General features: G+C 33.8%; 2 long non-coding RNA genes across 2 annotated transcripts; one reads left to right on the forward strand and one right to left on the reverse strand.

Moving 5' to 3' along the window:
• Positions 1-7560: 7560 nt before the first annotated feature.
• Positions 7561-8011, reverse strand: LOC125587635. Its single transcript, XR_007323888.1, has 2 exons — positions 7872-8011; positions 7561-7786 (listed from the first exon to the last, which is right to left on the reverse strand). It is a non-coding gene; the product is annotated as an uncharacterized LOC125587635 (long non-coding RNA).
• Positions 8012-10408: 2397 nt separating this feature from the next.
• On the forward strand, positions 10409-12078 carry LOC106417621. The gene is made up of 3 exons (XR_007323889.1): positions 10409-11236; positions 11331-11425; positions 11515-12078. It is a non-coding gene; the product is annotated as an uncharacterized LOC106417621 (long non-coding RNA).
• Positions 12079-19100: the final 7022 nt, after the last annotated feature.

Raw genomic sequence — 19100 nt, forward strand, 5'->3', positions numbered from 1 at the left:
ATATAGATGAATGACACTTCACAAAAAATGAGAAATATATGGTCAGATCAGGATATAAGGTAGAATGGATTTATCCAGATAGGGAGAGACAACCACTACTGATTGGTCCCACAGTGAATGATCTGAAGGCTTTTTGTTGAAAAATACGGTGCCCGCCAAAATTAAAACATTTTCTATGGCAATTGGTGACAGAATGTATAGCAGTGAGGAGGAATTTACAAGCAAGGAGGATTCAAGGAGATCTTTGTTGTGCAAGATGTGGAGCCCAAGAGGAATCAATAAACCATGTGTTTTTTTAATGTCCTCCAGTACTTCAGGTTTGGGCTCTCTCGAAGATACCATCAAATCCAGATATTTTTCCAACAAGGGCTTTATTCACAAACATGGATCATCTATTCTAGAGAGTTACTCCGCAGCTGGAAGATCATCAGTTTGTGTTGCAGGCTAGAAATCAGGGATGGTAAAATGGTTGATGGAAGCTTGATGGATCGACCAAAAATATGATCAGATGGGCGATATGATGGAATGCAAGTTACGATCCTGAAAACAAATGCAAAAACAAATGAGATATGATTTCTAATATGATAAAACAAGATAAATAAAGATACATAAGATGAAATTAAGCCGCTGGTCGTGTGACACTCTCAGCCTAATCAGTTGATGATTGAAGTGGATTGAGATGGTGCTTTGCTTGCTGGATGTGTATCACTCTTAAGCTTGGCAAACGAATTGGAATGGAAGGATGGGGAATTGAGGACGCCACAAGACTCTATGGAAAGGAGCCTTGATAAGTCAAGGTGCTGTGGAGTTGCTTCACACAAACTCAAAAGACTTAGAACAATAGTTTTAAGAAAACTAGAAAAACTGAATAATTCTTATTACTTTCAAAAAATGGGGTGCTTTACAATGAAACAAAGACTAGAGCTTTATAGGCTCGACTAAGAAACACTCTAACAGTCATAAAATGATAAAAGGAAACAAAATAACTTGAACTTAAAGTCTTGGGAGCAAAGGCTTTGATGGCTCCATGGAATATAGCCGTTAGGCTTGATTTGCTTCCTTCCAAAAGAGAAACTTGTGAAGACTTGTATCTTGATAGCTTTTGGACGTGGCCATGATCTTCAAGCCTTCCTGAAATACTCGTTGGCCTCAATAAAAGAAAATATGGCCGTTGGTCTTGGGCAAAAGTATGTAGAAACTCCTCCAAAGCATTTAGTGTAAAGGTGGCCATATATGGAATGTTGATGGAGAGAGAGATCCGCCTGATCTCCTGGGTGCGGGTGCAGCTAAGGACATCTTGGATGTCTTCTGAATGGTCTAGAGTATCTCCTGGTTCCCATAAATAGCTCTGGGTCGAACCAAGTTGAATTGGTTGAAGACTTTCCATAAATGATGTCGGTTTGGCCAATCTGAGTAAACCGGCTTGATCTTTTGGTTTGATTAGGATCCGACTGATCCAGTGTGGCATGGTGCTTCCTAGGATGTTTTGGAGTGCCTCTGAATGACTTAGAAGGTCTCCTGGCTGCCATTCTTGAGGTTGGTTTGATGTGAAACCCGGATCATCCAAATAAGGCAAGTGTAGAGCTGGTTTGGCCGGTTTTGGGAAATTGATCATATCTTCCAATTTCCTTGGCCATTTCTCGAGATCTTGGGCTTTATGGAAAGATAATAAACTCCTCTTGACTCCTATGATCGGGTTTGGTTCAGGCCTCTTCTTCTTTGGGCTTTAATCCTCTTCTAAAGTCGCATACTCGCAGATGGATGGGCTGAGAAACCTCTGAATTGTAAAATTCATAACTTCTTGATCCCTGAATATTTTGGGCCGATTCCAATTGTACTGGACTCCTTCTTGAGTGTAGAATCCATAAAAAATATCCTCGTCATTTAAAACCTCTTGGTTTGTAAGATATGACATGTTTAGTGCACATATGTCCTGGTTGGCGCCTTGGCTGGTTGAGTAGGGCTTTGGGTTGACCTCTGGTTCAGTTGCTGATCTGATGGCCGCATCATACCCTCCCCCTTGACAAAGTTTCGACCTCGAAACTTGATAACCTGCACCAAGATAGAGCAAGTAAGCTTTCATATTCTTTTGAGATTCTAAGGTCTTACCTTGATATTGTTTCGGTTTGGAGATGGATTGTTCATCAGGTGGCTTTTCTTTCAGCAAATAGGATATGATCACGCCTCTGCTATGGACTTTGGCATTGCCTCTCTTCTTCAGTGGATGGTCCTTCATACTCCTAGTAGGCTCGGTTCTGACCATCTTTGGGGTGGATCCTCCTCGCAACAAAAGATTAGCATGTGGGATTTCTTTGAAGCTTTCTTCTTTGCAACCTGAAATTTTTTCAACATTCTGGACAAAGAACAAGTGAATTATATCTGATACTGGAGTTTTATGAACATAATGTGTTATGGCCGGATTTACCTTGGGTGCATCAGCATGATGAAGAATGATACCTTGGTTGGTATGACCATCTTTTTGTGATAGCTCAGCTCGGTTTTTATGTTCTTCTTGACTTATACCTGGATCAAAATATCTTGGCAAAGACAAGTATATTATACCAAAATAAAGGGATTTATAAAATGACATAAACATAGAACAATTAACCCTTAAATCAGTTGTGGCAGCAAGAACTTCTTGTTCTTTCTTTGCCTTGTACTCACCTTGGCTTCCTGTAATAATTTCACTTTTCCTTGGACAAGACAAGTGCATTAATCTTGTCATGGAATTAATAATATCATGATGATCTAGAGTGAAATTTACCTCAGGTTTTGGCACTTGAACAATCTTTTGTTCAGTTTTCGGTTTCCACTTGTGGTGTGGATTTTGATTGAGCTCATGTTCTGGTTCGGTAAGAATGTGGCTCTCATCTGGTATTCCTGTACCAAGAATAAAAATGTTTAAACCAGTATCTAAAGGTGTTGTTTGACACTTACCTTGGTTTGATACTATGATCACTGGTTTTGGTTTATTAAGCAACTTTGATTGTTTTGTGCTTTGTGCTTCCTTCTGGTCCGTGGGAAGGCTTGTGCCTGGCGTCTCTTCTTCTATGTACCTAGTCTCCTTTAGACCTGTAATAACACTCTTGGACAAAGACAAGTGCATCATACAAGTGGTAGATGATTTATGAAAATATTTATCAAGTATAGGACTTACCTTAGCCTTTACTTGGACAATAGCTTGCTCTGGTTTGTCTTTGGACCTGATCAAAATGTTTTGGCCGACACTTGTACTTATCTTCCTGACCTTTGGGATGTCACTCTTCTGGTCTAAGCAATGGACAATGGCATGTCCTTGGTTTGGCTGAAAGTTATCTTGTTGAGACAAGACTCTTTGACCCTCTTGTGCCACTAATCTTCTTGCTTCTTTGGAACCATGAATTGGATACCTCCTTGGATATAGTTCTTGGATTTCAGAACTTGTAAAATCTGGTGCAAATATATCCCTCATGACTTCCTTAAGATCTCTCCACGTTTTGATAGTTGGCTCATTGTAAAACCGCCTATCATCTTCTTCCTGTACCCACCATTTAAAGGCTTCTTCTCTAAGTTGATCAATAGCATAAGCTAGCCTTTCTTTCCTCAGGATGTTGTTGAAGTGAAACCATTCATCAAGGTTCCTCTCCCATCTAAGATAACCTCTTTTTCCTGAAAATTTAAAGAGTTCAATTTTATCAGCAAAAGAGTTATAATCAAACCGAGAATTAACAACATGATTGTTGTGGGTTTTAGAAGTTGGATTTTGATTGATCCTTGAAGGATCTGGTGGCTTGGGCTCGACATATACAGCCCCTGGTACATCTCCAAATCTCCTTTCTCCTTCAAGTGGACGTTGGCCTTGTGCCTGATTTCTTTTCTTCAACTGAGCAATCTTAAGTTGGAGCTTTTGTAGAGCTGCGGACTGTTGGCTCAAGGTGGCCCTTAGGTTTTGGACATGTCTCTCCTCCTCCATTGCTTCCTGAAAAACAATCTCAAAGAACAAGTGAAGGCATGGAAAGTTTTGGTCTAACCAAAATAAAACAAATGTAAGAATGCAATTTAACTAAACCGAGAAAAATATGCAATTATGAACCGAAATGAAGTAACTATACTAAAATGATTTTTCTTTTGGTTTTCTGAATGCAATCTCGAAATTAAACAATATGGTATGATAAGAAACACAAATGGAAAGAAAGTATGGAAACAAACTAACAAGGATATTCTTTTTTTGAGTCTTTAGTTAAAGAAATGCAATAAACCTAACAATATGAAACAAATGATTCAAACTTATGATGAATGAATTTTTTTTTTTTTTTTAAATTCAGCAATATGATATGCACGAAATACTTCAACTAAAATGGTCTGATAAAATAACTAGGATGATTTTTTTTTTTTAAAGGATATGCAAACAAGGAAACAAATTCAAAATGGCAATTTTTATGGGATTTTTGATTATGAAAACAAAACAAAAAGGAAACTAACAAGACTTTCGAAACTAAGTGCAAGTAATATGAATCAAAAACATCTTTCTTTTTTTCTTTTTTTCGTGGTTTTAAAATATGATGAACAGCAAGAACACAAAAACTTGAAACAAAGAAACTGTTTTTATGGGTTTTCGGTTTATAAGATGAAAAAAAAAAAATGCAAGCAATATGAATGATTTTTTTTTTGAATGCAAATAACAAACTTATGAAACAAATATGGTATGCACGAAATTAATAAAATGTTATGCCTTCTTTTTTTTAACTTTTCAATGCAAGAAACAAATTTGGAAATGAAGATTTTTTTTTTTTAAATGAATGCACAAAATCTAAATATGGCAAGTGGAGCTGGGGAATGAATGCAAACAACTAGAAAATAATTTCAAACTAATTTCGTGAATCAAATGCAAGAAACTTCGTCTCTTTTGTTTTCTTTTCTTAAGAACAATAACAATGCAAAAACTGTTTTTATGGATTTTTTTTTGGTTTATGAATGAAAAAAATAAATGCAAGCAAATATGAAAGATGCAAGGATAGATGGACCTGATTCAGGAGCTTGAGCTCTGATACCAAATGTTGCAGGCTGAAAATCAGGGATGGTAAAATGGTTGATGGAAGCTTGATGGATCGACCAAAAATATGATCGGATGGGCGATATGATGGAATGCAAGTTACGATCCTGAAAACAAATGCAAAAACAAATGAGATATGATTTCTAATATGATAAAACAAGATAAATAAAGATAGATAGGATGGAATTAGGCCGCTGGTCGTGTGACACTCTCAGCCTAATCAGTTGATGATTGAAGTGGATTGAGATAGTGCTTTGCTTGCTGGATGTGTATCACTCTCAAGCTTGGGAAACGAATTGGAATGGAAGGATGGCGAATTGAGGACGCCACAAGACGCTATGGAAAGGAGCCTTGATAAGTCAAGGTGCTGTGGAGTTGCTTCACACAAACTCAAAAGACTTAGAACAATAGTTTTAAGAAAACTAGAAAAACTGAATAATTCTTATTACTTTCAAAAATAGGGTGCTTTACAATGAAACAAAGACTAGAGCTTTATAGGCTCGACTAAGAAACACTCTAACAGTCATAAAATAATAAAAGGAAACAAAATAACTTGAACTTAAAGTCTTGGGAGCAAAGGCTTTGATGGCTCCATGGAATATAGCCGTTAGGCTTGATTAGCTTCCCTCCAAAAGAGAAACTTGTGAAGACTTGTATCTTGTTAGCTTCTGGACGTGGCCATGATCTTCAAGCCTTCCTGAAATACTCCTTGGCCTCAATAAAATAAAATATGGCCGTTGGTCTTGGGCAAAAGTATGTAGAAACTCCTCCAAAGCATTTAGTGTAAAGGTGGCCATATATGGAATGTTGATGGAGAGAGAGATCCGCCTGATCTCCTGGGTGCTGGTGCAGCTAAGGATCTTGGATGTCTTCTGAATGGTCTAGAGTATCTCCTGGTTCCCATAAATAGCCCTGGGTCGAACCAAGTTGAATTGGTTGAAGACTTTCCATAAATGATGTCGGTTTGGCCAATCTGAGTAAACCGGCTTGATCTTTTGGTTTGATTGTGATCCGACTGATCCAGTGTGGCATGGTGCTTCCTAGGATGTTGTGTAGTGCCTCTGAATGACTTATAAGGTCTCTTGGCTGCCATTCTTGAGGTTGGTTTGATGTGAAACCCGGATCTTCCAAATAAGGCAAGTGTAGAGCTGGTTTGGCCGGTTTTGGGAAATTGATCATATCTTCCAATTTCCTTGGCCATTTCTCGAGATCTTGGACTTTCTGGAAAGATAATAAACTCCTCTTGACTCCTATGATCAGTTTTGGTTCAGGACTCTTCTTATTTGGGCTTGAATCCTCTTCTAAAGTCGCATACTCGCAGATGGACAGGCTGAGAAACCTCTGAATTGTAAAATTCATAACTTCTTGATCCCTGAATATTTTGGGCCGATTCCAATTGTCCTGGACTCCTTCTTGAGTGTAAAATCCATAAAAAATATCCTCGTCATTTAAACCCTCTTTTTTGTAAGATATGGCATGTTTAGTGCACGTATGTCCTGGTTGGCGCCTTGGCTGGTTGAGTAGGGATTTGGGTTGACCTCTGGTTCAGTTGCTGATCTGATGGCCGCATCAGTTTGCATGGATAATATGGTACATCTGGAAAGCAAGGAATAATAAAATTTTCAGTAAGCAACCATCTTTTGTCGTTCACATGGATGCAGATTACCCGGTTTGGTTTACAGAATCAGTATGAGTCTGTAAAAGTTGATGAAAAAATAAAGTATTATGTTCAAAATGGTACCAAACATATATAAAATTAAGATTCTAATTCATACATTAATTTTAAAGCAAAGAAAACCAACATAACCAAACTTAACAAGGTTGAATAATTGAATAAGCAAATTTATGAATTTTTAAAAGAATTTTGTTTTAAAATTAAATCAGCGTTGCAGCGTTTGGAGAAGCTCAAGTTGATAAGAGTGTAGTAGGAAATAGGTCAAAGTAATTTGATCTCAACTCCAGCTTTTTGAATTCTTAAGCAGTGTTTTGTAGACAAGGTTAACAAAGAAAAGTACGCAATGTTGCAAGGATCTTTGTTTTGAGGGAGATTTTAGTTTATGGGACAAGTTTCAATGGACATCATCTATTGGTTGCCAAAAGGGTGTGGCTTGGGAGGTTGTTTAATGTACTAGACAATCTTCATGTCTTCATTTTTCTTGCTGTCATAACAGCATTTTTTTTTTTTTTTGCAAAACTGCATGAGTTATAGCTTTTGGTTATATATTACTCTTTGTTTCAATATAATCCATGTTTTAGCAAAAAATTGTATCAAACAAATTTATATTTCACATTTTCAATTCATATAATAATTGTAAATTGTATTTTCAAAGATATTAATTGTGTTTACTGAATTTTGATTGACTAGAAATTAAGGGATATAACCAATCACAAAAAAATAATACATTTATTAGCATGTTTTTTAATATGTGTAAAAACACTAAAACATACATTATTCTGGAAAGGAAGGAGAATAACCAAACTAACTTCAATTTGATAAAAAATATTTATTTTTCTTCTATCTATTTCAATTTGATTAAATTTATTTATTTTATTCTTATCATCTATTGGTAAAAATGCATAAAAGATATTGATGTTTATTTTATGTTCGAGGCATACTTAATTTTTCACAATAACATTCATCCTGACTACACTGATGTACAACATTACCCCGCTCGTCACAAAGCTTTTGGCACTCTCCCAATCCTCCAGATAAACACGGCTTAGTGAGTCTGAAGCATACTATAGGTCCGTAACCTATTTATATGAACAAAATCATTGAACCAATATGAATATTAATCAAAATTGATAAAATCGTACCTATAAAGTTATAAATGATTACCTGGAAAATCAGCAGGAATGGTAGCCGCAGTTGGAGGATATGGACAATAAAGTGAATCAGCAAAAGATATAATGAAAAAAGTAGTGAAAACAAACATTACTAAAGTTTTCATGGTAATAACCATTTTAGAGATGATTTTATAAACTTTTTTGAGAGATATTCGCTTTAATTTTTCTTGTTTGGTGAATTCTTCTTTAATTTGTTTGATTATATATACAATAATAACATGTATACATTAAAAGAAAAAAATATTATTAAAAGATTTCAGAGAATATAACATTAGTTTCTTTTTAATTCTGATAGAATTTTAGTCAATATATAATCCATGAATTGACTATCAAAGTGCAAAAAGAGTATTAAATATCCACCAATACTAAAAATCAAATATATATTATAACTAGATTCTGATCCGCGCTGTGCGCAGAATTATTTTGTTTATATTGATACTTTATGTTTTTAAATTAACATTTCCTGACTTGATGATTTTTTTATAAACTTTGGTATATTATTTTGTTGTTTTTAGAAAAGTAAAACATTTACATGAGTCTTGAACCATGGTTGATAATGTAAATTAATTTTTATTTTTGTAGTTTGACATTATATTTATAAAATTAAATTAATACTATTATAATATTTTGATATTATAATATTTTGATATTATAAAATATTATAATGTGACAGAAATAAAAAAGTATATATTAATGTCAAAATATTAAGTTTTAAAATTAACATTTCTTGACTTGATGATTTTTCTATAAATTTTGGTGTATTATTTTGTATTTTGTTGTTTTTGAGAAAAATATAATATTTACATGAGTCTAGAACCATAGTTGATAATGTAAAATAATCTTTATTTGTTTAGTTTGAAATCATATTTATAAACTTAAATTAATATTATTATAATATTTTGATAATATAAAAAATTATAATGTGGCAGAAAATATAAAAAGATTATATATTAATGTCTAAAAAAATATAATGCTGACAAATAATGTATATATATATATATACATATATTAATGTCTTAAAAATCTAATTCAATTTTAATTGAGATAATATAATTAATAATATAATATTTTAATTTATACTATAAAACTTTAAAACAAAAATATTTTCTATGATTTTTTAGACATTAATATATATACATATATATATATGAACCCAAAAATAAATTTTAAATTAATACTGCAAATAAATAAATATAATTTTTACATTACTTTTAATAATATATTTTTTAAATATTTATATTATTATATAGAAAGTGTTAATATTGTTAATTTATTATTAAAGCACTGCTGTATTTGGTAGTTAACCAGTCATAATGCAATGCTTAAAAGTTAAAACCACAACCACCCGCATCCACAAACTCCTGCAACTGCAACCGCTACGTTTAGTTAGACCCTTAATATCAATATTAGTTTAGTTTTTAAGACTTTATGGAGATCATTATAATTCGTTTCTGATTTTCTGTTAGCATAATGTTAGGAAATGATTTGGTTGTTTTAGATAATATTGTTCGCGTATTTTTAACTCTAGGAAGATAAATAGAAATTGTTTTTGTTTTTTTTTTTTGTTAGCATAATGGTAGGAAACGATTTGGTTGTTTTAGATAACATTTTTAGCATTTTTCAAACTCGGCAGCAATGATAAATGTTATGAATTCATTCATCCACATATTTATAATTGGTCAGATTCAAGTAGTTACTTCCACAGATTATTTCTAATGAGAACTTTTACACCTTCCACAGATTTAAATATGGATACAATGAGAAGAAGAAACAAATGAAACGTGTGAATACATACGGTCTAAAAGTTTGTATCAATATGTATTGTAATATATCTGCCATTGTTACGTTATTAATAGCATTATATGAAATAAGATATGAAGACTTGAAGACCAGCAAGGTCCTTATCAGTCGAAGATTCAAGTAGTTATATTGATGGTTACTTAAGCTCTACAAAGTGTATCTCATAATTTAATACCAAATATAATTTACTCACACATGAAGCCGAAGATTCTATTATGGATAGATTTAAACAGAAGTCAAAGATTCTATTTTTGTAGAGGCGTAAGTTATATTGTATTGTTAACCAAATAATAATGAATGTTATAGTTATTTGTAATGACTTGTGAATAAGTCCAAATTAAAATGTAACATGTAGATAAAAAATAGAACTCTAAATTAATAGATTAGATGAGACAGTTAGCTCTTTTCCGTGTCCACACGTGTATCTATGTGGGTCCTCCTACATTTAAACATGAGTATTAAACATTTTTTTTTTGTTTCAACGTGATTTTGTGTATTGGGATCACTCAGAAGCGATTAATGCCAAATGGGCTTGGGAATAACGAATTTTGGGAGACATGAAATAGGCTTCATTTCATAAAGTGAAAACAAGAAACGATCAAAAAGTGTTAATAAGTTTTCTAGGTGGGCTTAAACAAGAATGTTAAAAAGTAGGGTCAAAAGAATGATGGGCTTCGTACCAATATTAAAAGAATGGCCCAGGTGACGTATTTGGTCCCCATCTCTTCAGACACAGCTCTGAAACAAGGGGTGACTCAATTTGTGTTTCCATCAAAAAGTTAGTCTTTTTCTACCTCTACAATACATCTCCCCCATCTTTATGATATCCGATTGTAACCCATACGAAAATCCTCTTATATAAAGTTTATCTTAACCGGAGGAACATTCCATCTCAAATACTCAACGATTCCTCTACCAGGCGCAGCTTATAACATCTATCGAAAATTTCTGCCTGTGATGCTCCAGTTACTCGAACCGGCGTTCGCAACTCACCTTTCGACTCTCTCCGCCTTGGTCGTACAAAAAAATGATGAATTCATAGGAATCATGCTTCTCTTCCTTGATGAAAAGGCAAAGCCATCTCTGATCTATCATGACTTATCTATTACAACTGGCTTTAAGGGATAAGATTGTTAGGATTGAATTGTCGCCTCATCCGTTTCCTTAAAAAGAGATAGATATACATATACTGTTTTGGAAAGGAAAGAGATGGGTTCTATAATCAGTGGGAACAAAGTGAAAGAAGAAGAGATGGAGGTGGTGATGAACAAAACCAAAGAGATCGTCTCCGAGTAACCAGTCAGGTCTTCTTACTCATTGAAAGTTCCTATCTTTTTACCTGATCACCTATCTGTGATGCTCCCTTTATAGATTGTGTATTATTATGTCTATATCTCTGATGTCTTTGGTTGATTAAAAGCTTCTTTTGCAGCAAAACTTACTGTGGTTATAGTCACGCTTTAAAGTGCTTGAGCTCGATAAGAAACTAAAATCTCTGTCATTAAACCTGGATTATATGGTCCCATGCTAACTTTAAAGTTTTGGCAGGTGATGGAGGTGAGATACAATCAAGGTTCCGTTGACATTTTGTCTATATATATATATATATATATATATATATACTTCAGACACTGACATTTTGTCTTTCAAGGTTCCGTGTTGAGACGATAACGCAACTTTTGTTGTCTTCAACAATGAGATTACAAACTAACCAAGGAAAATGCATATGACCTTTCTCTACAAGAGGTAACTATCTACGCAACAACGACATCAGTGTAATGTTTCATAATTACATCGACTACTCAATATCTCTATCTAACAACAAACATATACAGATTCCTAGCGGTGTTTCCCAGGATTTACCAAAACGATTCCAGGAGCTTGAGGGCAAGGACTTTTGTCTTCCATATACATGTCACTCCGTACAATCACAACCAGCAGAATCATACCTTCACCGTCTACGCAATCAGAGAAAATGTCTTCTTTGGCACTCAGCCACATGTATGGTAATCTAAGTTTCAAAGTACTCCAGATATTTGTTTTCCCACTGACTTGCATCAACCAAGCTACAAGATGTGACATCGGAGCTGGACTGCTTACAACAACTTGTAGCCACCAAGCTAATGCGTCAAAAAAAAAGAATGGGGATGATGAATCAAATCCAGCGGGCTTGGAAGAGGAAGGAAACAGCTGCTCCGTTTGTGATTCTTGCAGATTACTTTCCCGTCACTCTACTTTCAGTTATTGTCATTTAAAAAAACTAAGTAGGGGTTATTGGTTGTTGTATTTTAATGGATTTGAAAATCCGAACTAAATCCAGTGTTATTGGTTGTATGATTTTCAAATCTGTATTAAAATCATGTGTTAGTGGTTTAATGATTTATAAATTCTGTATCAAATCAAGTGTTAATCAATCGCACGGATTTACTAATATATTTGATTTTATAATGGATTTGAATGGATTTGTTTGGATTTTTTAGTTAAAAATACAAAGACTCAAATCCGAAGAAAAATTTTCGAATTTACGTATTTTATTTGGATTTATAAATACTATATAAATTTCTAAATCATTCAAAATATATAAACCAATAACAACTCCTAAACTTTTTATATCATATATTTTACTCTATGGGTTGTTTTTAACAATTTTCTTCAAACTTTCTATAACGAGATGAAAAAATATTTGCTCTTAAATCTTAACAGCCAGGGGACTTTGCATATTCATACTGATCTTAATTTGCTCCATTGTAGTTCAATCGAAACTGCGTCCTATTCTACAAAAATATTAAACGCCAAATATGTTCTGCAGTCGTTAATACACACCAAGTGAAAGTCATACAATAACAATCAACTTTCACAATGTCAAACAACAATATGAACTACACTGCAATCGTTCAACACCTAAAATCATAGCTCTGATTCTCTGAACAGGGACACAATACCTATATGAGTCTACTATTTCCCCATTAAAAAATTACATATTCGTCTACTAAAACTCATGTATGCAATTCTCAAACAATTTTTTTAATCTTATGTTTTTAAATTAACATTATTTTTTTTTTAAATATCGATAACAAAAAAATTTCCAAAATAAACCAACATAAAATAAAACACAGAAATATACTACTATACTAAAACAATAATTATCTTAAACAACAAGAGAAAAATAAATTACTAATACTTCATCACCAAACCTCAATCATATTTAAAAAAAAAAACAAAACAAAACAAAAAACACAACATAACACAGCATCACTTACAGATTTTTAAATAGATCAATGAAACCGTCAACGACTCCGCACACGGGGGGCTTATACCCCTAGTATACTCAATGGGAAAGCATGCCAGGTATGCTTAAAAAATCAACCAGTTAGAAAGCATCGTTTATTTTGTTGGGCTACGTAATTGTCAAGTGAACCATATGGTTAAGCTAATATCAAACAACCATTTTACTGTCAAAACACATAAGTTGGGCCAAAATCTGACCCGAAGCAAAAAAAAAACACACGACAGATTTATACCAGTTAAACCTATCATCATAGTCCTGATTCTCCCTCTTCCTTCCGTTGAACCATTCCTCTTTTCGCTGTACATCTGTTATGACTATGAAGGTTCTAATGCTGTTTGCTGTTAATCACCACCATCATCCACATGAGCAATTAATGCAAACAATTTATAATTTTCTCAAAAGCTACAAATCGTCAACAAAATCGCCTCACTGAAACAGAGGATAATTAACCACTGAGAGTTATGTTGAATAATGTCTTGAATCTGTTGGGCTTTAGTCTTTTGAGGTCCACTAGTGCTAGGGTTTTCCGGGATACAACTATATATATTTTGTGTCTCCTCTAAACCTAGTCAGCAGCCGTACAGAAACTAGATCTGATCTTCTCGTAGACAGATCTCTGTAATTCTTCCATCAATAAAATCTTTCTTTGCCCGTGGACGTAGCCGTTAGGGGTGAACCACGTTAAATCTCTGTGTCTTTCTTTATTTTTTATCCATCTGTTAATCTATATCTTCTCACATCCGTCACAACAAGTTATAATAGGATGAAGAGAGATTGTAAGGAGTGTATGCAGTGCCGGTCCTGTTGTATTTGGCGCCTAAAGCGCATTGAAAAAATGCTGCCCCTAACCATAATTTGTTTGCTATAGTTTAAATGTATCCAAAACTTAATAAAAGTATAAAACTTTTGATGTCAAAAAATCTGTATCCAAAATAATGCAAAATGTTATTAAAATTTTTGTTCTAAAAATAAAGCAAAAAAAAAAACATCAGTAAATTCCTAATTCTATTTCCTGGTTACATTTTGTACAATTTAAAAACATTAAAATATAAGTTAGAAAACATAGAAACATTACATAGATAAAAGAAAAAGTGAATAGCCAAGCTTTATATTTTGATCAAATCTTGTCTGCATCAATTTCAGTTTGCAAAATCTTCTAATTTTTCCATAGAGTTTCATAGTTATAATTTTCTGTTTGTTTGAATCTCGAAAAATTCCAAAGAAGATGATAAGAATTCACGGAAGAAAAACAGAAAATAAAATAAGTTAAGAAGACTTACATGAAGATTGGGGAAGCCAGCTATTCCAACAGATACGATGAACAATGGAACATACTGTTTTTGTGGCAATGATCGAACAGAGAAAAATTAAAATAGATGCTAAAAACTGAGAAGAGGAAACGTCAACAGCTAGAGTTAGGAAAATAATTTGTTTTTGTTTAATTTGTGTGTTTCTATATTTTATAATTTATTTTAATATAAAAGATACATAAGGAAGTTAAATTTGTTAGAAAAGAAATCACAATCTACGATAAATCTGTTTATGTCATTGTCAAAAAGGAAAAAAAAATTATTTAAAAAGAAGTGAAGAGAGCTTCGAACCCGCGTTCAAAGAATATGAAAACACACACGCAACCACTTCACCAAAGGGAACTAATTGTATTTTGCTGCCCCTAAATGTATGATATATTTTTGGTGCCTAAAGCCTTTGCTTTACGGGCTTTAGCCCAGGGCCGGCCCTGAGTGTATGCACGAGCTCTCCAGTATATTGGATGTTAGCCGGAGATAAAACCAACTGTTGTTACTTTTTTCAGCAATTTTGAACGCTTGCAGGTTAGTCCCTCTTTTGAATCTCTACTTGAAGTTAACGAGTACTGAAAGATAAGGCCCCATTGTTATTGTTATCATATATGTATTTTGGTGAGGATTCTTATTTTTTTGTTTACGTGTTTGTATCGGTGCAAGTAATTTGCTAGAGGAGCTCAGGCTGTTTGATAATCAGGTGTTGTCTATGAGATACCTAGAGTCATGAGGCAAGCTACAAATAGATTTTCTGTTTAACTTCAACCCTAACCCAATAATTTTCGTCTTAAGCTTTTTATTTTTGGCATCATAATAACTGGTTGAGGAAAACTAATTTGTTCATGGGTTAACTTTCTCCAGAGATATTTGTTACCAGCAAGACATTTTGAGTACCATACTCTTCTAAGGTTTGTTTGTCCTTCTTTACTAGCTACACTGATAATTAGTGGAGTAAATATTATCTTATTCCTTTTTCATTTTGTTTTGCAGAACCAACATGATGAATTGGAAGCAAAGTTTAGAAGAGAGGCAGCTCTTGAAGCTAAACATCAGAAGTTGTACACCCTTTGTATATGAAAATGAACTTTGGTATCATATGAAATCCCAACTAATGAAAATTTGATTAAAAAAGACTTGTCTATGTTGCTTCGTACTTATATTATGTCAATAGTGTTGTGTGTTTTCTTCTTTTCGTATCCTACATGCATATAACTGATATTGACGGTTTTCTGAGTTTGGATGGAGCATGAGAAAGCAACCCGGTCTGTCAAGAGTTTCAGACATAAAAAAGTGATAGTTTGCAAGGTTGATGGTGTGAACATAATTGGAAACGTGTTAGCAACTCAAGAAACAAGCTGGACAAAGCGAGAAGTTGTAAGGATATATTGAAAACTGGGAAGTCGTAAGCTAAAAAAAAAAGACAAATCAGAAATTCTTTGGACGCCAAATGATGATAGAAAGATATATGGAAAATGATGGAGGGTGATGATGGTGTGTGATAGCACTAAGAGAGAAATACAAATGAATAGCCTTTAAGGCATTAGGGATTTGATGTTGAAAATCAGAGTAAAAAAGAAATGACATTTTGATAGCACTAAGAGAAAAATACAAAAGAATAGACTTTAAGGGCATTTCCAACCAGAGCCGGTTCTGGGAACAAGAGAAAGAAGCACATGCTTGCGGCCGTCATTTTATTAATTATTTAACTAGTCACAATTTTCAAAAAATTGTCACTAGTCTAATGGTTAGTTTACACCTGATCAATACCTCAGATTGTGGGTCCCCCTGGTGCAATGTTTTTTATTTGGGCTTGTGGCCTTGAGAGGCCTAGGACCGGCTTTGTCTCTAACCCAATTTCATTGTTTATAAAATGAAGTAAAAGTGAATATAGAGTAAGAAATGTTTCAAGCCTACTCCATAATAGAGTTTACTCTATTTATGAAGTAATCTTTTTTTTTTGTTCATTATTTTATTATGGAATAAAAAATGAATTAGAGTTGGAATATTTTTATTCCATATCCACTTTTACTCCATTTTAGAGGAAAAATAGAACATTTCTATCTTCACTCTATAATTTACTGCAAAATGGAGTAATGAAAAACAAAAAAATGATTACTATGTCAATGGAGAGATTTTTTATTTTTTGTTCATACTCCATTTCCCACTCCAGTTTTGGAGTAAATTATGGAGTAGGGATGGAAACGTCCTGAGATACTAGAGATTTGATGTTGAAAATCAGAGTAAAAGAGAAATGACATTTTGATCCAAAAAAAAAGAGAGACAGAAATGACATTTAATGAACTCTACGATTTGTGTTGAAAAGAAAAAAAAAATGAACTCCACGATTAAACGAAAATTAGTAACCAAAAAGAAAGAGATGAGAGAGCGATTGTCTTTATGAACAATAACAAATCTAATAAATAATGAAGAAGTGGCAAGAAGACCCATATGGTAAGAATATGTTTGACGTATATGGAAACCTATATGTTAATGATACTTTCACACTTTAGAGACAGAAAAGAAAAACACATAGTATAAAAGAGAATACAACTTCGCAGCTTGTAATCTTGTATATTTGGAGAAGGTGGACACTACAAGAATAAGTGGAGTGGAGCTTGGGGAAGGTTGTTACTACCCACTTATGCGCTCCTATGTCCCAAGTTCGGTTTAGATCCAGTAAGAGCCACTACCATGTCACTCTGTTTTTTCTTGTAATTTGAATCAAGATCAGTTAATAACGACATAGTTTTCAACTTGAAGAGTGGCAGAGGTTTTTGAGATGAGGTAGTGTTTCTCAGTTGAAATGATTTATATGATTTACAGATCAAATTTGTGGTGGTTTTAAAAAAAAATTGTTCTTTGGGTTACTTTGGTTTGTCTCATATTTTTATTTGTAATGTTTTTCGATACCCTATGAGTTATTATCATATTTTAAAAAGTTTGTCAAAAATATAAATCAATATTAAATGTAATTGTCTATGTCATTTATGCATAACCTATATCATCTCCTATTTATTTAGAGAAAGTGAACGTAGAGAAGCCATAAAAGTAAAATGCATGAAATCACTTTGCAATATTTAGGGGATTTCTTTCATTTGAACTTTATTGGATCTCTTCGAGTTGCCAAACCATAGTAAAATACCTACTCTTATAATTGTACTACAAAAAAAAAAAAACCCCTATTCTTGTAAACATCTGACTACAGTAATAATTTCAGATGACCAAATGTGATTCATCGAGTTTGGGTGGCCAATAAAAGAAACATAATCGGGTCAATATTTCATGGGAGAATTGCCAAGTGTGACTCAAAACTTGGAGTCAAACCCAAAACAATACCCCAACTTGGGTCAAAGGCAAAAGTAACCTAAAAGGCTATTGAAATTACAACTATCCCCTTGTGACCAAACAAAAAAACGGAATTCTTTTTACGTTTCTACCCCTCGCAAGTCGTCTGTTTAGACGACTTGAAAATAAGTCGTCCAGACGACTTAACTTAAAGTCGTCTGGACAGTTAGTCTTAAACATAATTTAAAAATTTTGTAAAAAATATTTTGATAAGTGAAAAATGGGAATTATGTAATTAACATATGTCTTAGGAGGTATAAATTAAGATATAACAAATTTCAATTGTTTTCAGCATAGATGAGTGAAAGTAGTGAGTCATGATATTCTTAAGTTTATGTTTCATCAACATATGTTGTAGTATTGTATGTGTTCTTAGGGTTAGATTTTGGAAAGCATTAAAACCGTTTTTGAAAATTTTTAAAATTACTTATGCGTGTTCATTTCTGTGTATAGTAAACACTATTTAAGTATAATTTGATTTTATAACGTGGTTAGTTAGTTAATCTAGTCATTTTAGTTTAGGGGTTCATTTTAGGGTCTAGGACGACTTAATATTTTGTCGTCTGAAAACAGACGACTAAATATTAAGTCGTCTGTTGTACATTATCAGCCAGAATAAGTCGTCTAAACCGGACCAAACCTTAAAGTTTACCAATGTAATTTTAAAGCTAACCGGATTATTTACCCAATATATAAGGTGATTTTTTTTTTTGTTTCATTTTTCGCGATATTCAGAAACCCTAACAGTTCTCTCTCAAAGGCGATTTCGAATTCCCACGATTTCCGAACAAACCATCGTTCTCAACATCGGCTATCTATCTCACTTCATTCTCACCGTTGTCGCCGCAGCTTCTTCTAACCCTAGCGCCGCCGATTCCTCTAAACCCTAGCGCCGCCGCTTCCACTATTTCCGAACAAACCGTCGCCCTCGCCACCGTGGTCACCAACGTTCTAAACACTAGCGCCGCCGCTTCTTCTAAACCCTAGCGCCGCCGCTTCTTCTCTGTAAACCTTAGCGCCGTTTCTCTGTAAACCCTAACGCCGCTAAGTCATCAATCTCGAGGAAAAGATGAACATAAAACGTTGTCTCTATCAATTTACTCATTCTCACCGTTTCACGTTTATTTTTTCAGATCTATAACCGCAATGACGAGTACTCCAACTCCTTCTGCGACTGGAAGACTTGTAAGTAATTTAAGTCGTCTGGAAAGTCTTCCAACTGGACGACTTAGTAGATGACTTAAATATAAGTCGTCCATTTGGAAGACTTTCCAGACGACTTAATTATAAGTCGTCTACTAAGTCGTCTGGACTTATATCGTTGTCTTTGATTATTTTGCAGACAAAAAGGATGGATATTCCAGAACTCCCCCGTAGGTTATACACATCAGGGGAAGAACCAGAAGCCCACAATAGCATTTCGTATCATACGGATAACAGCAAGTTGCATACTGCTCTTAGGAAAGCTCTTACTGATGACGAATTT

Source organism: Brassica napus, chromosome C5 (assembly GCF_020379485.1).
Source record: "Brassica napus cultivar Da-Ae chromosome C5, Da-Ae, whole genome shotgun sequence".
NCBI lineage: Eukaryota > Viridiplantae > Streptophyta > Magnoliopsida > Brassicales > Brassicaceae > Brassica > Brassica napus.